Source organism: Heterodontus francisci, unplaced genomic scaffold (genome assembly GCF_036365525.1).
Source record: "Heterodontus francisci isolate sHetFra1 unplaced genomic scaffold, sHetFra1.hap1 HAP1_SCAFFOLD_101_1, whole genome shotgun sequence".
NCBI lineage: Eukaryota > Metazoa > Chordata > Chondrichthyes > Heterodontiformes > Heterodontidae > Heterodontus > Heterodontus francisci.
The window spans coordinates 5,894,208-5,920,611 of record NW_027141025.1 but is presented as its reverse complement, the minus strand read 5'-3'; positions in this window follow the sequence as shown (position 1 = coordinate 5,920,611).

Genomic DNA, 26,404 nt, shown 5'->3' with positions numbered 1-26,404 from the left:
TGGTTAGAATTGGTTTGAACATGTGTTTCTTTGTCCTTTGCTTTTAGAAAGAGAGGTGGGATGTCATTACATCCAGAGAACTTTTGCTTCACCTCTTTAAAACTAGTAGGGTTAACCCTTTCCGCTCGCAACTTAACAATTTGCTGAATGGCATTTTTTGTGAGATATAAATGGGATTTTGTGATAATTGCTGTTTCTAAATTGCCACAGATATCTGGATTGAATTAACTCATCTGGCTCCAAGCCGAATGGACCTTGAGTTCTTCGTTTCTCTAAATAAGTGGAACATATGTTCACAGAGATTAATCGACTTCAGCACTTTAAGACTTTTGCAACATTTATGACAGCATGGTGATATCTTGATCTGAAGGCTTGGCCTTCTTTTTTTAAAAAAAGGCAGGAATTGTCATTAATTCATTCATCCATTTGTTTCTAACTATTATTTTTCCAGAGAAAGTCTTTGCAATTATTTGCAGACAGCTTCCATAACAACTGTAGACATTATTGTGTCTGATGAATTCATCTGAAGCCACTAAACATGGAAATAATTGTTTATGACATTTAAATCAATAATAAAGAAATTATTATGAGTTGCTATTCCAAGTACTCAAAAGGAAATCTATCTGAGTTTAAATGGGTATAAACATACATAATTTTCAAAATCGTTGATGGAAATACCGTCCAGGTGGTTGCTCAGTATTGAAGGAAAACTTTTTTTTAAGATAAATGAATGAAAGATATTGTCAACTAGCGACACCATTATTTGAATTTGAGAAACTTAGATTTTTTAAAAATCAGTATAATTTGGTGCATTTCCTATCAACCGTAAAGGGGTATCTGAGGTAAATAATAAGCCAGCGTGCAGTTTAGGAATTAACAGCATTCCTGTGAAAGGATAATGACCGTCATCGAGTGAGGTGATGTGCAGGTGGGGTGACTGTCTTCAATCTGAGGAGTGTCAATGAAGTTTCAGCAGATAATAGCATTCTTCAACATCAGTAGTCATTTGGAGTTATGATATTGTAGAAGGTAAGAAAATGTAAAATTTGTGCAGATCGCACCATTCATGAGATAGAGAATGGAAAGAGCGCTCAACAACAGAAATGAGATTAAGGAAGTTGATTTTGTCCTTTGGGGAATTGTAGGTTCTTGGAATGGTGTCTTAAATTGACTAACTTTACTTAATCCTCAGAATAATTCATGAGTGGACTCATCATCGCGTGACGTATGCAACTTCAGGCAACCCGCCTGGTCGCACACTGCGCATGCGCTTTACGTGTACAGCAATGCAACGCCAACGGATATTCACCCATGCCTCAAGCTCCACGCTCCCCCTCGCTGCACTCTCTGACTGCTCCGATGTTTCCATCGCTGCTCTGTCCCGCTGCTCCGCTCTTTCGGCTGCTCTGCTCCTCCCGCTTGCTGCACTCTCCGGCCGCTCTACTGCCCCCTGGCTGCTCTCTCTGGCCGATCAGCTCTTTCTGGCTGCTCCGCTGGCTCGCACCCTTCTCGGCCCGATTCGCTCCCACCCACCCCCGTCCCGCTCGGCTCCCGTCGAACCCCCGTCCCCGGTTTTTCTTGGAGTTATTTGCATCCTTGCCTCCAAACGTCTTTTTTCAAGAAAACCACGTTTGATAGTCGGCCCACTACCCGCGGCATTGGGATCATTCATGGGAAGATAGACAATGGTTTTAAGACAGACACACGACCCTCCAACTTTTAGATCTCTTGATAATATCACGTGAGAGTCGAGAATCATCGAATCAAAGGGGGTTTAAGGCACAGAAAGAGGCCACTTGGCCCTTCGTGTCAGTGCCAGCTGCAGAACAATCCACTCATTCAAATCCCACCTTCCAGTATTGGGTCCGTAGCCCTGCAGATTACAACACTCGAGGTGCATATGCAGACTAATTTTGAATGCGTTGAGGGTTCCTGCCTCAACTACACTTTCAGACAGTGCATTCCAGAGCCCCACCACCCACTGAGTGAAAAGTAGTTTCCTCATCCACCCTCTAATTATTCTAACAATCACTTTAAATCTATGCCCCCTCGTCACTGACCTCTCTGCAAGGCCGAACACCTCCACTTTATCCAGGCCACTCACAACTTTATGCATTTTATCCAGATCATCCCTCAGTCTTCTCTGCTCCAAGAAGAACCAGCCCTGTCTATCCAACCATTCCTCGGAGCTACATCTTTTCCAGTACGCAACGTCCTGATGAATCTCCTCCGTATCATTTCGAGTGCAAGTGCATCCTAACTGCAACGAGGTGACCGGAAATGCACACAATATACAGGTTGTGGCCAAAGCAATGAGTAATATAGCTGCAGCATAAGCTCCCTGCACATTTCTGCTATATAGAAAATAGAACATAGAACATAGAACATAGAACAGTGCAGGACAGTACAGCCCTTTCGGCCCACGATGTTGTGCCGAACCTTTAATCTTCTCTAAGATCAAACTAGCTACCTACCCTTCATTCTACGATCATCCATGTACGTATACAAGAGTCGCTAAAATGTTCCCAATGTATCTGCTTCTACTAGAACCACTGGCAGCGCATTCCACGCACCCACCACTCTCTGTGCAAAGAACCGACCTGTGACATCTCCCCAAAACCTTCCTCCAATCACCTTAAAATTATTTCCCCTGGTGATAGCCCTTCCCGCCCTGGGGAAAAGTCTCTGGCTAAGCCTCTCATCATCTTGTACACCTCTATCAAGTCCCCTTCATCCTTCTTCGCTCCAATGAGAAAAGCACTAGCTCCCTCAATCTTTCTTCGTAAGACATGCTCTCCAGTCCAGGCAGCATCCTGGTAAATCTCTTGTGCACCCTCTCTAAAGCTTCCACATCCTTCCTATAATGAGACGACCAGAACTGAACACAATGTTCCAAGTGTGGTCGAACCAGGGCCTTATAGAGCTGCAGCATAACCTCGTGGTTCTTAAACTCAATCCCCCTGTTAATGAAAGTCAACAAACCATACGCCTTCTTAACAACCCTATCAAATTGGGTGGCAACTTTGAGCGATCTATGGACATGGATACCCCGACCCCTCTGTTCCTCCACGCTACCAAGAATCCTGTCTTTTAGCTTGTATTCTGCATTCAAATTCGACCTTCCAAAATGAATCACTACACACTTTTCCAGGTTGAACTCCATCTGCCACTTCTCAGCCCAGCTCTGCATCCTGCCAATGTCCCGTTGCAACCTACAACAGCCTTCCACACTATCCACAACTCAAGAAATCTTCGTGTCATCGGCAAATTTGCTAACCCAGCCTTCCACTTCCTCATCCAAGTCATTTATAAAGATCACAAAGGGTAGAGGTGGAAGAACAGATCCCTGCGGAACACCACTGATCACCGAGCTCCATGGTGAATACTTTCCATCGACTACCAGCCTCTGACTTCTATGGACCAGCCAATGCTGTATCCAGACAGTCAACTTTCCCTGTATCCCATGCCTCCTCACTTTCTGAATGAGTCTACCATGGAGAACCTTATCAAACGCCTTGCTAAATTCCATATACACCACATCCACTGCTCTTCCTTCATCAATGTGTTTTGTCACATCTTCAAAGAATTCAATAAGGCTTGTGAGGCGTGACCTGCCCTTCACAAAGCCATGCTGACTGTCTGTAATCAAACCATGCTTTTCCAAATAATCATAAATCCTGTCTCTCAGAATCCTCTCCATTAATTTGCCCACTACCGACATAAGACTGACTGGTCTATAATTACCAGGGTTATCCCTATTCCCTTTCTGGAACAAGAGAACAACATTTGCCACCCTCCAATCATCCGGTACTACTCCAGTGGACAGTGAGGTGGCAAAGCTCGTTGCCAAAGGCGCAGTAATCTCTTCCCTCGCTTCCCGTAATATCCTTGGTTATATCCCGTCTGGCCCCGGGGACTTATCTGTCCTCATATCATCCAAACTTTCCAGCACATCCTCCCTCTTAACCTCAACCTGTTCGAGCATATCAGCCTGTTTCACGCTGTCCTCACAAACGACCTGGTCCCTCTCACTGGTGAATACTGAAGCAAAGTATTCATGGAGGATCTCCCATACCTCCTTCGACTGCAGGCACAGGTTCCCTCCACTATCCCTGATCGGCCCTACCCTCACTCTGGCCATCCTCTTGTTCCTCACATAAGTGTAGAACGCCTTGGGATTTTCCTTAATCTTACCCGTCAAGACTTTTTCATGTCCCCTTCTAGCTCTCCTAAGTCCATTCTTCAGTTCCTTCCTGGCTACCTTGTAACCCATTAGAGCCCTGTCTTATCCTTGCTTCCTCAACCTTAAGTAAGCTTCCCTCTTCCTCTTGACTAGCTGTTCCACATCTCTTGTCATCCAAGTTTCCTTCAGCCTACCATCCCTTCCTTGCCTCATCGGGACAAACCTCTCCAACAGTCGCAGCAAGTGCGTCCTAAACAACCTCCACATTTCTGTGGTGCATTTCGCTGAGAACATCTGTTCCCAGTTTATGCTCCCCAGTTCCTGCATAATAGCATTGTAATTCACCCTCCCCCAATTAAATTTTTTCCCATTCCGTCTGCTCCTGTCCCTCTCCATGACTATAGTAAAGGTCAGGGAGTTGTGATCACTATCACCGAAATGCTCTCCCACCGAGATATCTGCCACCTGGTCTGGTTTGTTGCCAAGCACCAAGTCCAACATAGCCTCCCCCTCGTCGGCCGATCGCCATATTGAGTCAGGAAACCTTCTGGACACACCTGACAAAAACTGCTCCATCCAAACTATTTGCACTAAGGAGTTCCAATTAATATTAGGGAAGTTGAAGTCACCCATGACAACAACCCTGTTACTTCTGCACATTTCCATATCTTGGCATATAAAGGAAATGATTCCACCTGCCTCATTAACTAGGTAATCCACCTGTCCTGCTACCTTCAGGCATCGGTGGACATTCACCCCATGGTCCCTCCCGTCCTGTACTCTTTTCAGTATTTTCCCTTTAATCCTGTAGTCCTTTGCCTTCTTAGTACTCCTCAAATGCATCACCTCGCAATTCACCAGGTTGAGTTCCATTTCCCAATTTCAACTCATCTGAACTATCCATCAATATCTTCTTGCATCCTATAGCTATCCTGTTCGCTCTCTGCCTCCCGGCCAATCTTGGTGTCATCTGCGAACTTTTCATCATGCACCCTACATTTACATAGAACATTACAGCGCAGTACAAGCCCTTCGGCCCTCGATGTTGCGCCGACCTGTGAAACCATCTGACCTACACTATTCCATTTTCATCCATATGTCTATCCAATGACCACTTAAATGCCCTTAAAGTTGGCGAGTCTCCTCCTGTTGTGGGCAGGGCGTTCCACGCCCCTACTACTCGTTGAGTAAAGAAACAACCTCTGACATCTGTCCTATATCTATCACCCCTCAAATTAAAGCTATGTCTCCTCGTGTTTGCCATCACCATCCGAGGAAAAAGACTCTCACTATCCACCCTATCTAACCCTCTGATTTACGTCCACATCGTTAATATATACCACAAAAAGCAAGGGACCCAGTACTGAGCCCTGAGGAATGTCACATGAAACAGGCCTCCAGTCATTAAAACAACCATAAACATTACCATTTGTTTCCTGCCACTGAGCTAATTTTGTATCAACCTTGCTTCATTTCCCTGGATCCCATGGGAGTTTATTGCTTTTAACTGGTCTACCATGTGGCACCTTATGAAAAGCTTTGCTAAAAGCCATGTCGACCATTTCAACTGCATTGCCCTAATCAATCTTCCTTGCTACTTCTTCAAAAAATTCGATCGAGTTGGTCAAATAAGATATTCCCATATCAAATCCATGCTTCCTATCCTTGTGTAACCTGTGCCTTTTCAAATGACAGTTTATCCTGTCTCTCAGAATATATTCCAATAATTTGTCCACTACTGAGCTCAGATTGACTGGCCTGTAATTATTCGGTCAATCCCTCGCTTCCTTTTTAGATAGAGGTACAACATTAGTAGTTCTCCAATCCTCTGACACCACAACCGTATCCAGAGACGACTGGAAATGATTCTCAGACCTTCCACTATTTTCTCCCTTGATTCTGTTAACAGCCTAAGGTACATTTCATCCAGCTCTGGTGATTTATCAACTTTCAAGGATGCTAAACTTACCAATACCTCCTCTCTCCCTATGTTTATCACAGTCAATACTTCATTCTCCTGCTCCTTAACTACAATATCTGCATCGTCCCCCTCTTTTGTGAAGACTGACGCAAAGTATTCAGTCCAAATCATACTAACATCTTTTGCCTCTTCACATCGGTTACCTTTTTCGTATTGTATTGGCCCCTACTCTCTCCTTCGTTATCCTCTTACTCTTAATATATTGATAATACATCTTTGGGTTCACCTTGATTTTGCTTGCCAATATTTTTTCATGCCCTCTCTTTGCTTTCCTAATTTCCTTTTTGATTTCACCCCTCCACTTCGTATATTCCTCATGGCTTTCTGTAATATTAAGTTGTCGGTGCCAGACATAAGCTTTTCTTTTTGCCCGTATCTTCCCCAGTAAGCTCCTTGACATCTACAAGGCGCTAGATTTGGCCATCTCATCCTTTATTCTTGGTGGGAACATGATTAATCTGAACCCCTTAAATCTCCCCTTTGAATGCCTCCCACTGCTCTAACACTGAATAACCTTCAAGTACTTGTTTCCAGTCTACATTCACGAAATCAATCCTCAGTTTCGTAAAATTGACCTTGCCGCAATTGAGAAATCTAACCCCTGTTCTATATCTGTCCTTTTCGATAATTATGTTAAAACTAACCGAATTTTGATCACTACCAACAAAATAATCCCCACTGCCACTCCTTCCACCTGTCCATCTTTATTTACTAAAACTTAGTCGACAACTGTACCCTTTCTTATTGGTCTTGTTTCATACTGGCCAGAAACGTTCTCCTGAATGCTCTGAAAGAATTCTCTTCCTTCAACCCCTTTCACACGTAAACTACCTCAGTTATTTGCGGGTAGTCAAAATCCCTTACTCTTTACTGCCCTACTGTTCTTACACTTCTCAGAGAGTTGCCTCAAAATATGCTCTTCTATCTCCCCCTGACTGTTTGGGGGTTTGTTGTACATTCCCAGCACTGTGATTGCCCCTTTTTGTTTTGTCCTTAGCTCAATCCATATGCCCTCATTTCATGAACCTTCCAACATATCATCCACCCACCCCCCCTCACAGCTGTAAGAGCTTTCTTGTCCAAAATGCCACTCCCTCTACTTTCTTATCCCCTCAGGTCCCCATCCCCCGCCAAACTGTTTTAAAGCCTTCCCAACAGCACTAGCAAAACGTGCCGCAAGGAACTCAGTCCCAGCTCTGTTCAGTTGCAACTCGTCCAGCCTTCACGGGTCCCATCTCCCGCAGAGACGGTCTCAATGTTCCAGTCACCAAGGCTGCCGAAGCGAAACAGAGCAGTGCAGACCGACCCGACCCAAGCCCGAATGCTGGACACAGACTGTAGACCCGACCCGAACCAAACCAAACCCGACACATGTAGTCGGGTTTGATCGGGTTCTCGTCGGGTAGCTAGGCTTTACTTTGAGTCATATTTGATATAGATTGTTCAGAAGTGAGTGAACGAGGAGCGGTGAGTGGAGTAGTGCATGAGGCTGGTTGTGTAGTTGCTAGGTAGTGACATATGTCGATGCATTCTGTGAGCTTGACCACTTGTGCGAGTCTTCAAACTTCTTGTTGCACTGCATCTCGATCCTCGGTGCCACACAGGTGCATTAACTTCCATGGCCCCATGCGCCTCCAGTCCACCTCCAACACCAGCAACTCCAGTGCAACATTCTAAAACCTGGGAGCATGCCGTCCTGTCCATTGCAACATGCCAGTTCTTTCCTGCAGTCTTCAAAATGTTATCCAAAATGTTCCAGCCCCTGCTGCCGCTCGAATATATATCACCTTTAAAAAGTAAAGTTTGGCTCTAAGTAGTGCAGGTTAGCTTTACATACTGCTGGTCTGGTCCGAACTTGTTGAGGTTTGCAGTCACGAAGCAGCAGGCTCAGCCCTGGCTGCACAGCTCAATCATGCAAATGATCAAGCAGCACCAATTTTGTGCACTGCTTGCAGGGACAGGCTCATCGTTTCTCATAATCTCTGTACCGTATTTCAAGGACCATCCACTCTTGCCCTCTGATATTCCTTCTGTGACTGTATTGTGAAAGCTCCTTGCCCATAAGGACTGCAGCGGTTCCAGATTAAGGACCACCATTTACTCACGGTAACGAGGGATGTGCAAAGGTTGCAGATCCTGCCAATGTCACCCATATGTCGAGAACCAATGAACAAAAAATTAAATAGGAATAAAATCAATGATTTTGTAAATTGTTAATTAAAATGTAAGGGGCATGATTAGTAAGTTTGCAGATGACACCAAAATTGGTGGTATGATGGACAGTGAATAAGGTTGTCTAAGATTACAACAGGAGAGAGATCAACTGGGAAAGTGGGCAAGGGATCGGCAAATTGAATTTAATGCAGGCAAGTGTGAGGTGATGCATTTTGGGAAGTAAACCAGGGCAGGACATAGACAGTGAATGGCAGGACCCTGGGAAGTGTTCTTGAGCAGTGAGACCTTAGGGTGCAAGTACATAGTTCCCTGAAAGTGACAACACAGGTAGACGGGGTGGTGAAGAAGGTGGATGGCATGCTTGCCTTCAACGGCCAAGGCATTGAGTACAAGAGTTGGGACGTCATGCTACAGTTGTACAACACATTGGTTAGGCCGCATTTGGAGTATTATGTGCAGTTCTAGTCGCCGCACTACAGGGAATATGTGATTAAGCTAGAGAGGATGCAGACTAGATTCACAAGGATGTTGCCTGGTTTGGAGAGCTTGAGTTAGAAAGAGAGATTGGATAGGCTGGGTCTGTTTTCCTTGAAGAAAAGGAGGCTGAGAGGGGATATGATAAAGATATATAAAATTATGAGAGGCATAGATAGGGTAGATAGCCAGAGTCTGTTTCCCGTGGTAGGGATGACTAGAACTAGAGGGCATAGATTTAAGGAGAGAGGAAGGAGGTTTAAAGGTGATCAAAGGGGTAAATCTTACACCCAAAGTGTTGTGGGTATCTGGAATGATGTCCGTGAGGATGTGGTGGAGGCAGGAACAGTAGCGACATTTAAGAGGCATCTGGACAGGTACTTCAATGAGCAAGGCATAGAGGGATATGGAATTAATGTAGGCAGGTGGGATTAGTATAGATAGGCATTATGGTCGGCATGGAAGCGGTGTGCCGAAGGGCCTGTTTCTATGCTGCACGACTCTATGACTCTATAAATCAGTTGAGGCCTATGATCATAGCGGAGCATTACTCTCTGCTAAAGAAATTGTTAACAAAACGTTTCTGAAATACCCTTTATGTTTTATTTCCTGCTGTCGCATGTATCCGAGTAAAGATTAACATTTGGATCAAAAACGGCAGAATGTCAACTGTACACATGAAATAAGGTCTCAAGGGCTGCTGTTGCAATAAAATAATAGAATCATTCGGCCCATCGTATCTGTTCTGGTTATTTGAAAGAACGTTCCAATTAGATGTATTTGCCTGTTATTTTCCATCACCCGGTAAATCAATTTCCTCCCCCGCCCACACACACACGAACATACGTACGCACGCACGCACACACAAACACACACACACACACACACACACACACATACACACAATCACCACCGTCCCCACTGCTGTGTCAGCAATTATCCAGGCCGATTTTAAAAATTGTTATTGAATCTGCTTCTACCACCCTTTCAGCTGGTGGATTCCAGATCAGAACAACTCACTGAATAAAATAAAACTGCCTCATATCCTCTAAGGCTGTGTGTCAATCACCTTAATATCGTGTCCTGATACCATACTCGGACCCTCTGCACCCTCTTGACCTCTTTCCTGCAGTGTGGTTCCGGGAATTTGATGCAATAATTCAGCCAGGGCCTAACTGGTGATTTATTAACTTTTAGCATAAGTTTCTTGCTGTGGTACTCCATGAGTCTATTCACAAGGATAAAGATTGAGTGTGCCTTTGCAACTTCTCTTAACATTAAAAGATGTGCTTACATGCATACTCAAGTCTATAATTTGTTTTACTGTACCATCTTTAAAATTGTGCAGTTCACTTTATATTGACTTCCCTCATTATACCTGACAAAATGATTCATTCCAATATTTTATGTATTGCATTACATCTGCCATTTGCCAGGTCATTTCACCAGTTTGTCTATGTCCTACTAAAGGCTGATCCTACCCGAACATTGTTTCCGACATTTTCGACCTCCTGCCATCTCAACTACTGAAATTGTGCCCTGATACATAAGTCCATTTCATTAATATATGTATATAGCAGAACAGTGGTTCATTCCCTGGGAACATTACAGTATCGTCCCTTCCAGTTTTTAGAACTGTTCACCACTCCTCTTCTTTAGCTTTGTTCCTTGGCCAGTGTCATAGCCACAGTCACGGTTTTCATAGAAGGTCATTGAATGGACTTTTGTCACATGACTATTGTCAGCCATATAGATAACCTAACACTCATTGCTCTTAACAGCCCTGTCGGTTACTTCATCAGATAATTCGATTACATCTGTGCTGTCTTACATGTCGTAGTGATGTTTTACCAAGCCAGAAATATTTTGTGCTGGCCTATGACCTCCAGAAATTTCCGTGCCTGCGATGTTAGGCTACCTACCTGTAATTACAGGGTTTATTCATCTCTTCTTTTATTAAACAGTGTGCACCAGTTGCAACCCTCAAGTTCTCCGTGCCATTCCCATATCCATGGAGAATTGGAGCGATTGTTTGCAGTGCTTACACTGTTTCCAACACTCCTTCCATCGGTAATTCACATATATTCCATCCAAAGTCTCTAAGTATTTTACTTTATTGTGCATAGTGCTGGATTGAAGAGGGTTAACCGATCCTGTTTGTTCAGTGTCTGTAATTAATGTTAATCTCCATGGGACCCAGTTGTATCACTGCAAGTTTTCCCTCTTCTATTAATAAGGGACAGCTTTCAATGTGTTCGGCAGCATCACCTCTGCTTCTTCAATGAAAGGGAGAAAATAGAATTGAGTGTGGAATATTAGAACAATTGTCTGGAATCTGAGAATAGTATTTGGTAGAATTACAACAATGGATCAGAATCTAAAAACAGTTGATTGGAACGTTGCAACAATGAGGAGGAGTTTCTCCTCTGAGTTTGTCTATCTTTCGGCATATTATGCGCGGATGAAATTAGATCATCGATTCTATTATGGCCTTCTGATTATTCAAAAGATTTATTATCCCATCCTCGCTGGTGTTGGTGTCAATGTATCTATGTCCAACTTTTAGTTCTAAAATCATGCTGAGCTGTTCTTGTTATTTTCTCTACTCTCAGTGCTGTTTGTGATGTCTCTGGTATGTCCCTTTGTTCTGCTATTAGATCTGGATATCAAGGTTCACTGTGTTACTGATCTTTCCATTTAAAACTTGGGCAGCCCAAAGCTATCACTTTGTTTATTTATTTTACTTTTATTTAGAGATACAGCACTGAAAGAGGCCCTTTGGTCCACCGTGTCTGTGCTGACCAACAAACACCCATTTATCCGAACCCTACAGTAAGCCCATATTCCCAACCACCTCCCTACACTCGGGGCAATTTACAATGACCAATTTACCGATCACCTGCAAGTCTTTTGGCTGTGGGAAGAAACCGGAGCACCCAGCGAAAACCCACATGGTCATAGGGAGAACTTTCAATCTCCAAACAGGCAGTACCAAGAAGCGAACATCTGGAGCTGTGAGGCTGCGATGCTAACCACTGCCTCACTGTACCGCCCCTAAAAGATCACCCTTTCCGTCCGAAATCATAAATTCTGTTCACTATTCATTTACTCCATTGCAGGCACTGCCCACTGCCGGAGATTCAACCAGACTGTTGTTAAGTTCAGCATTCCATTTGGCCTTAAGATGAGTTCTGAATTGGTATAGTTCCAGAACATGAATCGTGCCTACTACCCCCTCCAGAATATTGCCCTTTCCTCCCATCAGCCTGTCTGCTTCTGAAAGGCTTATCCATGCCTTTTCTACGTCCAGAATTGTCTAAGCTGCACGGCCTACATGCAGCAGACCTCATCAAAAACTCTGCATCTATATGCCACCTTAAACCACGTCCCATTCATCCCTTACCTATGTGCTCACTGAGATACACTACTCCAGATCCACCAGAGTCTTGAGTTTAAGAGTATCATATATTTATTCAAATTCATCCACGGTCTTACCTCTTCAGTAATTTCCATTAGCCTTCCTTTTTCCACAGTTGCACACACCTTCCCCCTTCAATTATTCATCTAATTATCTTTCTGAAATTAATTCCTTCCTCACTCTATCTTACACTGTCGTTCCCTCTCTCCCACCATTTTTATTCCCATCTCTCACTCTCTCTTTTCTCTCTCTCACTGTTTCAGGCAAATAAATTCATATTAATAGAATGATGCATATATTCTAGAATCTGGAAGTGGGAGCGGGGGATCACTGTTTAAAAATAAGGGGGCGCGCATTTAAGCCAGAGATTAGGAGATTTTTTTCTTCTCTCAGTGGGTCGTGAGTCTTTTGGAATTCTCTTCCACAAAAAGTGGTGGAAGTAGGGTCTTTGAATATTTTTGAGACAAAGGTAAACAGATTCTTGATAAGCAAAGGGTGGAATGTTATGGGGGAAGGTGGAAATGTGAAGTAATCAGTTCAGCCATGAACTTATTGAATGACAAAGCAGGCTGGTGGGACCGAGTGGCCTACCCCTGCTCCTAATTCTTATCTTCGTACTTATGGTCGGATGGTAAAATTACAAAGATATATTGACACATTAAGTGAATGGACAAAACTGTTCGGATTATATTTCAATGTGTACAAATGCGACGTCCTCCACTTTTATCCGAAATAGGATAGAACAGGTTATTTATAAATGCTGAAACGTTACAACTATGGCAAGAACCTGGGGTCCAGGTACACAGATCATAAAAGTATAGTGAACAAGCACAGAAAGTAATCAAAAAGAATGGAATGTTGAGCATTATATTTCGAGTGATAGAGTACCAGGGTGAAGAATACCTGTTTGAGTTGTACAAAGCCTTGGCTAGACAATACTGGGTATTCTATGAGCAGTTCTCAGGACCACAACTTAGGAAAGGTACATAAATTGACGACAGAGGGTGTGCAGAGTAGATTTACAAGAATGGTAACTGGACTTCAATTCGTAAATTACATGGAAAGATTACAAAAACCGGGGTGCGGAGTGTGAGTGTATTCCCTCGAAATTACAATGCACACTGAATTTTAACAACTTGTCAGATGGAAAAGATAGGGTAGAAAGAAAGAAAGAAAGAAACTGTTTCAGCTGGTTGGGAAATCTAGGTCTAGGGGCATAGTGAAAAGATTCAGAACATATCTATCAGCTCAGAACATCCATGAGGTTATTTGCACCACTAGCAGTAGTGGAATGTTGTTGCTGCACAATCTGTAAATTCACGGCATGGCATATCGTTCACTCTTCTGATATCATCAAGCCAGGGGACCAACCCTTGTTCAATAAGAAGCAGACTTGCTAAGAAAAAGTTAATAGATCTCACAACCAACTAATCAAAGATCTGCAGTCCAGCCACATCCAGTTGTGATGAATGGTCGACATTTAAGTGACTAACCAGAAGAGGAACCTTCACAAATATCTCCAGCATAATGGGTTTTTCAGCCCAGTATGTCAGTGTAAAAACAGCGCTGAAACATTGCAATCATCCTCAGGCAGAAGTACCACGTGAATGATCCATCTCGGCCTCCTTCTGACGTCCTCATCATCAAAGATGTCAGTCTTTCACCAAAGCAATTTAGTTTACATCAGAGCAAGAAACAGCTGAATATTTTCTGCTTGATACGGCGATGGCTATGGGTCCTGGCAACATCCTGGCTGTAGTACTAAAGATTTGGACGCCAGAATTAGGGACATTGTTTGCTCATTGCTCAACCTATTTGGCCTCATGCATTGGTACCGGAGGAAGTCACAATTCTGCCTGTGGAGCGGCTGATGGACTAAAATACCAACCTTAATAATGGCCCATCTTCGGTTCCAGTAGCGTGAGTAAGCAGGCACATCACACAACAGTTTGCGAACCCTAAACTGATCCCGAACAAACATAATCAAATTCACTCTTAGGTCCCTTGTACAGCCCCCAGATCCCTGGAACCCACTGCAAAGCACTCATACTCTAGATACTCGTGAAGAGCCCCCAGTAACCAAAGAGTCTGTTGCAGAGTCCATGGTACCCCGGGCTCCCTACAGAGTCCCCAGAACTCCGTATCCACTTGCAAAGCATTCAGTTCCCCCGGCATTTCCCCGAGCTCCAGAACCCTGGGCCCCTCACAGAGCCCCGAGTGCTGAAACCTTCGTTCAGAGCCCACAGTACCCCAGACATACTGGCAGAGCTCCCGGTACCCCTCTCCATTTCAGTGCACATATAAATGCAGTCCTACAATCATCTCCAAATCAGCCTCTTCTCCAATGCAGAAATGTTCTGAGCTGCCTACTGCTCACTGCAATGTGCACCTTCGACTCAGTACTGCCAGGTTTTACTTGTCATAAATCCAGAGGGACGTAAATGCCACCCGCCATTCACAGAATCACTCAACCATCATTAAATCAGTATCAAGTTTTAGTTTTATTTAAAATCCACCATTGTGCTTTCCCACCATTGGGAAAAAACAGTAACTAATGACACAACATCAAATTTCTGTGTTGCAATTATGTGTCCGCCTATGCCACCATAACAGGCTTCCACGCCGACACTAAATTCAGCCCTAGGTCGGTGCGAGCCATGCCGTTCTGGTGCAGCTACAACATTGGCATCTGCCCAACAATGTGGAAAATTACCCAAATATGTCCTGTCAACAAAATGTAGGAACATCCAAGTACCCAGTCAGTCTAATCTTAATCATCAGTACCTTGATGGAAGGTATCGTCAACAGTGCTTTCGAGCAGAATTTATTCAGCAATATTCCACTTACTGATGCTCAGATTGAATTCTGACGGGGCCAGTCAGTTACAGATATGGTTAGAGCCCTGTATAAACATGCACAAAGAATCAGAATCAGGAGGTCAAGGTGAGAGTGGTTCCCTTGTCAACATGGAACCACTTGATCGACTGCAGCATCAAGGAGAATGAACAAAAGTGAAGTTAATTAGAATCAAATGGAAACTGTCGGTTGGTTATAGTCTGACCGAGAGCAGAGGAAGATGCTATTGGTATTTGGATGCTAATCATCTCAGTGTCTGGACATCGTTTCCCGAGTTCCTCAGGGTTGTTTCTTCGCCTTAAGCATCTTCATCTGCTGCATAAATGAACTTATCTCCATCATAAGGCCTGAATTTGGAGTGTTCACTAATTGGTTCACAGTGTTCAGTACCATTTTACCTCTTGAGTTATGTTAGCCAACCGTGCCTACATTCAGCAATATCTGGATAATATTCAAGCTTGGACTAATATCTAGCAAGTAACATACATGCCACACAAGTGTCAGGTAATGATGATCTCCAACAAGACTCAATCTGGCCACATTTCCTTGACGGTCAACGCAATTACCATGCCCAAATGCCCCAACATCAAGACTCTGACCATTGTAGTTGACCAGAAAACTAACTGTACCAGCCTTATAAACACAATAACTTCAATTTCAGGTCAGTGGCTGGAAATTCTTTCGCGAGTGCCTCACCTCCGGACTCTCCAAAGCCTGTGCACAATTTACAAAGCAAGAGACAGGAGTGTTACGAAATAATGTGCACGTTCTGAAGGGCTACAAATCAAACAACACGAAAGCAGCTCAATAATATCCAAGACAAAGCAATCCTATACATCGGCAGCCCATCCATTACTTTAAACCATCAGTCCTCCCACTGCTATCACACAGTGGCAGCAGTGAGTACCAGCTGCAAGATGCACTGCAGCAACTTGCCATTCGTCCTTCGACTGCACCTTTTAAATTCACAAACTCAAGCACCTAGAAGAGCAAGGGCAACACACGAAGGAGAAAACTACCACTTGCCAGTTTGCTGCCAAGCCACACATCATCCTGACATGAAACTGTATCACATTCCTCCACTATCTCTGGGTCAATATCCTGGATATCTCTCCCAAACAGCATCGTATGTGCACCTACATCACAAGGAGTGCGTTGGTCGAGAATGCGGCTCACTACCACCTTTTCAAGGATAACTCTGGATGGACAATCGAGGCTCACCTTGCCAGCGATGCTTGCTACCCATGAAAAAAAATTAGCTTGACTTTTCAAGAATGAAACTTTGCAATATTACTACGCACAAAGGGTGGGAGACTTTTGAAGTTTCTTCTGCACAAGTCAATTTCTACTGGATCAATTAACAAAATTAAGCCTGATATTGATAGAAGTGTGTTATTGAAATGTATTGATGGATGTGGGATGAAGGGAGATATATCAAGTTAGGTCGTAGTTAAGCCAAGGTCTCACAGAATGGAAGGCTGGCTGAAGAGATAAATGGCCTCCTCCTCTTTTTCTGGATTGTCATATGTTCCTATGTGCTCAGAATTGTACGCAATACCCTAAACTAGTGCACACCCAATCATTTATTTACGTTTAACATTTCTTTCTAAATATTCAACTTTATTTTTCTACTGTCCTAGAATTTTAAAAAAAGTCACATGGTTTATATTGCTTGTCCTCTTACTGCCTACCCAAATGTATCAATTATGTTTCCTGGTTTATTTATTTATTTAGAGATACAAAACTGAAACAGGCCCTTTGCCCAGCGCGTCTTTACCGACCAACAGCCACCCATTTATACCAATCCTACATTAACCCCATATTCCCTATCACATGCCCACCATTCTCCTACCACCTACCGACACTAGGGGCAATTTCCAATGGCAAATTTACCTATTCACCTGCAAGTCTTTGGCTGTGGGAGGAAACCAGAGCACCCGGCGGAAACGCACGCGGACACAGGGAGAACTTGCAAACTCTGCACAGGCAGTATCCAGAACTGAACACAGCTCATTGTAGCTGTGAGGCCGCGGTGCAAACCACTGTGCCACCAAATTCTGAATTGCAACTTGCAGGTGTCTGCTCATTTAGCCAGACTGTCAAAGTCTTCTGATGCCTTCCACTATCATTCTCAGTGCATATTGGCATTTCTATTATTCATGCCTCCTTCAAAGTTTGAAATTTTAGTTTTTGCAGACAAGCCCACACCATCAATGTCTTTGACTTTTCTGCACTGAATGCCATCTTCCATGTATCCCCCCATTTCACTCGCCTGGCAGTGTCCTTTTGAAATTTACTACCCTCTTCATCACTTTCAACTTCAGTTCCACACTGCCTGTCAGTGGCAAATTTCGAAATTTTGCCCTGTGTTCATAAGTCCACGTCAATAATCGATTTCAGTAAAATGATGCAAATACTGAACACTGCGGAACAGCAATGTGCGATTCCATCCAGAGCAAGAAAAACAAACAAAAACAACAATGTTGAACTACAAACAAGAAATGCTGGAACCACTCAGCAGGTCTGGCAGCATCTGTGAAAAGAGAAGCAGAGTTAACGTTTTGGGTCAGTGACCCTTCTTCGGAACTGACAAATATTAGTAAAGTCACAGGTTATAAGCAAGTGAGGTGGGGGTGGGGCAAGAGATAACAAAGGAGGTCGAGATTGGACCAGGCCACATAGCTGACCAAAAGGTCAAAAGCAAAGGCAAACAATATGTTAATGGTCTGTTGAAAGACAAAGCATCAGTACAGATTAGGTGTTAATACACTGAATATTGAACAGCAGCAAGTGCAAACCTGAAAAAAAGTGGGTAAGCAAACTGAACAAAGTAAGATGAAATGAAATAAATGCAAAAAAAGATTGTAAAAAATGTAAAAAAGAATGTAAAAAAAAAGAAGAAAAAATAACTAAAAATGAAAGTAAATGGGAGGCTGTCATAGTCTTAAATTATTGACGTCAATGTTCAGTCCGGCAGGCAGTAGTGTGCCTTTCGGTAGATGAGATGCTGTTCCTCGAGCTTGCGTTGATGTTCACTGGAACACTGCAGCAATCCCAGGACAGAGATGTGAGCATGAGAGCAGGGGGGAGTGTTGAAATGGCAAGCAACCGGAAGCTCAGAGTCCTGCTTGCGGACTGGGTGGAGATGTTCCGCAAAGCAGTCACCCAGTCTGCGCTTGGCCTCTCCAATGTAGAGGAGACCACACTATGAGCAGCGAATACAGCATACTACATTGAAAGAAGTACAAGTAAATCACTGCGTCACCTGAAAGGAGTGTTTGGGGCCTGGGATAGTGAGGAGAGATGAGGTAAATGGGCAGGTATTACACCTCCTGCGATTGCAGGGGAAGGTGCTATGGGACGGGGAGAAGTTGGTGGGGGTAATGGAGGATTGGACCAGGGTGTCACGGAGGGAACGATCCCCTCAGAATGCTGACAGGGGAAGGGAGGGGAAGATGGAACTGGTAGTGGCATCACGCCGGAGGTGGCGGAAATGGTGGAGGATTATCCTTTGGATATGGAGGCTGATGGGGTGAAAAGTGAGGATAAGGGTAACCCTGTCACGGTTCTGGGAGGGAGGGGAAGGGGTGAGGGTAGAGGTGAGGCGAATGGGCCGGACACGATTGAGTTCCGCAACAACAACAGTGGGGGGAAATCCTCGGTTGAGGAAAAAGAAGGTGATATCAGAAGCACCTTCATGGAAGGTAGCATCATCAAAACAGATGCGCCGGAGATGGAGAAATTGGGAGAATGGAATGGAGTCCTTACAGGAGGTAGGGTGTGAAGAAGTGTAGTCGAGGTAGCTGTGGGAGACGTTGTGCTTATCATGGATATTAGTAGACAACCTATCCCCAGAGATGGAGACAGAGAAATCGAGGAAGGGAAGGGGCGTGTCAGAGATGGACCATGTAAAGGTGAGAGAACGGTGGAAATTGGAAGCAAAGTTGATAAAGTTTTCCAGTTCGGGGTGGGAGCAGGAAACGGCACCGATTGTCATCAATGTACCAGAAAAAATAGTTGGGGGAGGGGGCCTGAGTAGGACTGGAACAAAGAATGCTCGACATATCCCACAACAAGGCAGGCATAACTGGGACCCATGCGGGTACCCATAGCGACAGCTTTTTCTTGAAGGAAGTGCGTGGAGTTGAAGGAGAAGTTGTTCAATGTGAGAACAACTTCAGCCATCCGGAATAGGGTGGTGGTGGATGGGTACTGGTTGGGCCTCTGTTCCAGGAAGAAGCGGAGAGTCCTCAAACCATCCTGGTGGGGGATGGAGGTGTAGAGCGATTGGACGTCCATAGTGCAGAGGAGGCGGTTGGGACCAGGGAACTGGAAATTGTCAAAATAATGTAGGGCGTCAGAAGAGTCACGGATGTAGGTGGGAAGAGACGGGACTAGCGGAGAAAAGATAGAGTCTAGATAGGAAGAAATCAGTTCAGTGGGGCAGGAGCAGGCTGACACAATGGGTCTGCCGGGACAGCCCCGTTTGTGGATTTTGGGCAGGAGGTAGAAGCGGGCTGTCCGGGGTTGTGGGACTATTAGGTTGGAAGCTGTAGAGAAAGGATCTCCAGAGGAGATGAGGTCAGTGACAGTCCTTTGGAAGGTGGCTGTGGTTAGCACCGCAGCCTCACAGCTCCAGCGACCTGCATTCAATTCTGGGTGCTGCCTGGGTGGAGTTTGCAAGTTCTCCCTGTGGCTGCGTGGGTTTCCTCTGGGTGCTCCGGTTTCCTCCCACAGCCAAAAGGAATTGCAGGTTGATAGGTAAATTGTCCATTATAAATTGCCCCTAGTATAAGTAGGTGGCAGGGGAATATAGGGACAGGTGAGGATGTGGTAGAAATGTGGGATTAGTGTAGGAGTAGTATAAAATGGGTGGTTAATGGTCTGCACAGACTCAGTGTGCCGATGGGCCTGTTTCAGTCCTGTATCCCTAAATCTAAAAAGTCTGAAATTTTGATGTTCAGTGGCGGGGTCATGGTCCAGAGGGAGGAGGAATAAGTTTCCGTGAGTTGGCGTTGAGCTTCTGCAACGTCGATGTCGGTACGTCATACTACAACAGCACCACCCTTGTCTGCAGGTTTGATGACCATGTCATGAATAGACCTGAGAGAATGTTGAAAATATACCTCCTGAACACTGTTACTCTTCTCAATATTTCCTGGGCTGCTGATTTACTGTTCGGCTATTATTTATCATTTTTAATTTAATCCCCTTCATTTCGTATGTCGCATCCTCTCCTGACTCCCGCAGAAGTACCTGTTTGTTGATTTATTTCTCAGTCCCATCGTTATCATTTTATTCAATCCGTGCCTCCAGCAGAAAACCATGACCCAGGAACAAAAATTATATCCGTTACTGAATGCAATAACAAACCGATAAATGTCACCCAAAATCCATCAGACTACTGCTTTTCCTGCCAGTATGATGGAGAATTACCCTCTTTATTTCCCTTCCTGTAAGTTAACTTAGGGACGCTGGTAATTATTTTTCAAAGATTTTCCGGTGACTTAATTTCCAAATATTGCTTTGAAATAATTTGAATTCTGTCCTGCAAACCTGTTGCACGTGAGGGAATCTCACAAACTGTCCAACAATTCAATTTCGATGCTGTCAATGTCTGCTTTAGTGTAAATGCTCCAGATTATCACCATGGTATTGTGAATAATACATTGATTTGGTAACGTCGCTGTTTTGAAACTTGTCCAATTATCCCTGAATGGTGACAAGAATTCATTCGGCCTTTTACTGACTTTCAGATAGTTTCTGACACCTCAGTGTAGTGTATTACAACAGAAACATTACTGCGAATGAAAACATACAATGTGCTATTACAGAATATATTTTAATCATATTGAACCATCAGATTCTGCAGTTATTCAAAAATAATTGGATTTTTTTTCCCAAAAGTTGTTTGAGAAAGCACAATTGCATCTGAACCTCATCTAGCTTCAATCAGTTTCTCCTCTCCTCTGTTGGACTTATGCACTTCTTGCATTTACAGTTCCACGGAGGTCCTCCAATGCTCACAAGAGGTCTTGCAGCCAAGTTTTTTTCTCCATCCACACTTGATTCACTGTTTAATTTTCCAACCCAGCTCCCGTTTTCTTGGTTAAATAAACGTCTTGGGCGGTGGAGGTAAATGAGCGGTGTTACATTGGCCACCTGTTATATGCCCATTTTCAAGCAGTGCGAATGAAGTCATGTTACTTCAGGGACATCATGCCACGCACAATCCATTAAAAACAGCCATGCACAATCGCATTTCCAAAGGTGTAACTGAACAATTATTGACAGGTGAATGCTAGATTCATACACTTCATTGCAGAGTGAGAAGGAAGGACATACTGTCGCATAATCCAGTGTCACTGGCTAAAGATAATTCGCAGGATCCTGGGACGATCCCCTGATTCAGTGGGTAAAGATCTGGAGCAGGAACATGGACTGCTTTCCCACACCAATGCAGGATCACTCAATAAGGATGAGGAGCACACTCCTAGACCGATTACCCCACGCTAACACAGAAATCACTCGGCAAAGATGAGGAGCAGGATGCAGGACCGAGTTCCCCTACACAAACCAAGTGTCAGTGACGAATAAGAAGGAGAAAGATCCAAAGCTCATCCCCACACTAGACCACGGTTACTGTAAAAATACCACAAGCAGCAAGCTATGTTCATTCTCCTCCCCCTCCCCCCAATTTTTACTGGGTCATTGCCGATTGATCAGGGCCAACAACAGAAGTTGATTCCTCAATCTGACACAGCATCGCTGGCAAATGACAAGGAACAGGAAACTGGGCTGATTGCCTCATTCAAACCCACAGTCATTGGTGAATGACCAACATCAACAGCCTGGGCTTAATCGCTTGCACTAACTATGGTTTGTGAACACATGCTGACATTTCCGAATGGAAGCCACGCTCCTGTAGTCCTTATTTTTCCTGTGACACTGAGATATTATTTGGTTATTTATTTGTTTATTTTACTGGAGCATTAAATACACCAGCATCTCAGCCGCATCTTTCATTCATTTTGACTGTTCATGTTCATATGTCACCTCATCCCAGATAATAACTTTTATGGTTAAATGGCTGACGTCATTGAATGACAATCAATGCTGCAGCAGATAACCCTGCCACATGCAAAAGCATTTTATTATATCATTTGACACAGTAACAGATTTTAAAATCTCAATATGTACGCAGTCACACTGGAACAATTGCTTTCAGCTTGATGTATAATTTCCCTGTCCATTTCCCTCCCACACAGTTAACCTAGTGACGATAGCAATCCTGTCTCGAGGAAAGTGCGGTCTCTCCAAATGTGTCACTCGTTACCTGGTGGCCAGGGCTGCGGCGGATCTACTGGTCATTATCCTCGACATGATTTTACGGCACATTCCAATTCGTTATCGGGAAGCATTTCTCCCACTTTATTGCATCCGTGCATGTAATATCCATGCCACCCTGCTTTATGCAGCAACGGACGGTTCGGTCTGGTTCACAGTCGCTTTCACCTTTAATCGATTTGTGGCCATTTGTTGCCAGAAGTTAAAAACTAGATATTGCAAACAGAAAACAGCTGATGTGGTTCTTGGAGCAGTGACTGTGCTGAGCTGTTTAAAAGACATCACCTGGTATTTTCTGCTATCAAATCAGTATAGCCGTTTTAACAGCCCCTGGTTTTGCCGTGTAAACACAGACGTTATGTCTTCACCAGTCTGGGGAACAATCGCGTTCTTTCATAGCATTATAACACCTGGCATCGCATTTGTGTTGATTTTACTACTCAATGTTTTTACTGTCAGACACATTATAGTTGCCAGCAGAGCACGAAGGCAACTGCGGCCTCACAGCAGTGGAGAGAGCCCCGGAGACCCAGAAATGGATTGCCGAAGAAAATCCATCATTTTACTGTTCGTCATCTCGGGTAATTTCATTCTGCTGTGGTCAGAGTTAATGGTGCATTCGATATGGAAACGCATGTGGTGGTTGGTTTATAATTCTGCAATTCTACCTGCCTTTTTAATGAAAATGGGATTCATGCTTCAGCTCCTGAGTTGCTGCACAAATACTTGTATTTATGCTGTGACACAGAATATGTTCAGAGCTCAGTTGAAGAATGTGATGAAATACCCCATTATACTAATTTTAAAATTGATTAAACAATGAGATGCCCTGAGGACGTTTAAGCAACAGAACAAATATTGTCTCTCATTCTAAGAAAATAAGCAAATGACAAATAAGAGCAGGAGCAGACCATTCAGTGCTTCGAGCCTGGTCGCCAATCAATGCGATGGTGGCTTATCTTCTTTCTGAACTCTACTTTGCTGCCTCTTTTCCATATCATTTCATTCCCTGAGAGGCAAAATAGATTTGCCTATCTCGACCTTTAAGCACGCTGAATGATTGGGCATCCTTCACCTTCTGAAGTAGAGAATTCAAAGGATTCACAACCCTTTTATTGAAGGAGCTTTTCCTCGTCTGAGTCATAACGGAGCGCCCCTCTGCCTTGAAAATGTACTCCCGTGTTATACATTCCGTAGCCAGGGTAAACGGCGTCTCAGAGACCATCCTCTCGAGCCCCTTCAGATTCGTGTACGTTTCAATGAGATATCTCTACTTTTTCCAAACTCCAGAGAATGTAGGGCAGGACCGCCTCCAGTGCAAGTAGAAACGTCCTTAAATATGGAGACAAAACTGCACACAGTACTCTAGGTGTGGTCTCATCAAATCCCTGTATAAATGCAGCAAGGCCATTCTTATTCTTGTACTCCAATCCATTGTAATAAAGACCAACATGTCATTTGCCTTCCTAATTGCTTGTTGTACCTGCATTCTAACTTTCTTTAGTCCTTGTACGAGGGCACCGATGTCTCTCTGAACATCAACATTTAAGCATTTCACACGTTACGACCGAAATAGGAGGAGTGCACGCTCTTTTCTGGTTGCAATTCTCCACAGGTCACAACATATATTTCAGTGTTTACCCAGTTACAGATACAATCAGTCAAATATTCTATTCTTTATCCCAGAATAAAACTCCCCCAGCAAGTTTCCTCTGTAAACAACACAATTATCAATTTATTATAAAACAAGACTTAACCAGTAACGAAGCAAAGCATTAACGCACAGAGCGAAATATGAAAGTCTCTTTTTACCTCAGCCTTTCCATCTCTCTCTCTCTATCTCTCTCTCTCTCACACTCACTCTCTCTCACTCACACACACACGCACAACAGTTAACTTTAAAAATGGAGATGTTTTCTTTCGAGTTCTCTTACAATAAAAAACGAATGCCTTGGGCAAATACTTACTAGAAGAAGAAGAAGAAGAAGAAGAAGAAGAAGAAGAAGAAGCAGAAGAAGAAGAAGAAGAAGAAGAAGAAGAAGAAGAAGAAGAAGAAGAAGAAGAAGAAGAAGAAGAAGAAGAAGAAGAAGAAGAAGAGTGGCACAGTGGTGCGTTGGTAGCACAGCAGTCTCACAGCTCCAGTGATCCAGGTTCAATTCTGGATACTGCCTGTGTGGAGTTTGCAAGTTCTCCCTGTGTCTGCGTGGGTTTCCTCCGGGTGCTCCGGTTTCCTCCCACATGCCAAAGACTTGCATGTTGATAGGTAAATTGGCCGTTATAAATTGCCCCTAGTATAGGTAGGTGTTAGGGAAATATAGGGATAGGTGGGGATGTGGTAGGAATATGGAATTAGTGTAGGATTAGTGTAAATGGGTGGTTGGTGGTCGGCACAGACTCGGTGGGCCGAAGGGCCTGTTTCAGTGCTGTATCTTTAAACTTTAAACTTAAGTGGAACTGTCCTTTTTTGGTTTGGTGTCACAAATGCATATAGATGGCTGTCAGTAGGACATTGCTGGAACATTTCTTTCCAGGTGACGTTGAAGATCAGTTTGACAGGCTTTCCAAGAGAAATGTGACAACAGGGGTTTCTGGCAGGCCTTTCAATAGGAATGCAGCATCAATTTCTCGATCTCTTACAATTGCTTCTAAGAACATCTCAAAGAGATGGAATAGGGTACTTATTGTGACTGCTTGCTTGGCAGGTTTTCTCCAGCTGCCTTTAAAACAGTTAACACCCACAAAACACTGTCCAAAGCGAAACCAAAAACAATATCTCAAGGGTCCAACTCCAGATCCCAAGAAATCCTGACCCGTCACTTCTCTGGACAAAATCTCCCCCAAGCCACAAAGCCTCTGCTGGGCAGTTATCTGAAGATAGGTGGCTTCCAGTTTGCACTCCCCCAGGCTCAGTGATACAGACACAGTGGGGCCGGTCTTCTCTCCCCAACCTCAGTGATACAGACACAGTGGGGCCGGTCTTCACTCCCCCAAGCTGAGTGATACAGACGCAGTGGGACCGGGCTTCTCTCCCCCAAGCTCAGTGATACAGACACAGTGGGGCTGGTCTTGTCTCCACCAGGCTCAGTGATACAGACACAGTGGGGCCGGTCTTGTCTCCCCCAGGCTCAGTGACACAGACACAGTGGGGCTGGTCTTCTCTCCCCCAGTCTTAGTGAGACAGACACAGTGGGACCAGTCTGCTCTGCCCCAAGCTCAGTGATTGAGACACATTGGAGCCGGGCAGCTCTCCCCTAGGCTCAGTGATGCAGACAGAGTGGGGCCCGACTGCTCTCCCCCAAGCTCCATCACAGAAATCTAGAGGGGCTGGTCTGTTCTACCCCAGGCTCAGTTACATAGACACCGTGGGGCCTGTCTGCTCTCCCCAGGCTCAATGATACAGACACAGTGGGGCCGGTCTGCACTCCCCCAGCATCAGTAATATAAACACAGGGGAACAGGCACAACTCTCCACAGGCTCAGTGATACAGACACAGTGGGGTAAGTCTTCTCTCCCCAGTCTCAGTGGTACTGTCACCGTGGCAAGGTTCTGCTAGACTCAGTGATACTGTCACCGCGGGGAAGGTCTGCTATACCCCAGGGTCAGTGATACAGACACAGTGCGGCCGGTCTGCTCTACCCCAGGGTCAGTGATACAGACACAGTGGGGCTGGTCGGCTCTCCGCTGGCTAAGTGATAGGGACACAGTGGGGACGGTCTGCTCTCCCCAAATCCAGTGATCCAGACACAGTGGAGCCGGTCATCTCTCCCCCAGGATCTGTAATACAGAGACAGTGGAACAGGCACATCTCAACACAGGCTCAGTGATACAGGCACAGTGGGGACAGTCTTCACTCCCCCAGTGTGAGTGGTACTGTCACCGCGGGGATGGCCTGCTCTCGAACACGCTCAGTGATGCAGACACAGTGGGGCCGGTCTTCTCTCCCCCAGGCTCAGTGGTACAGACACATTA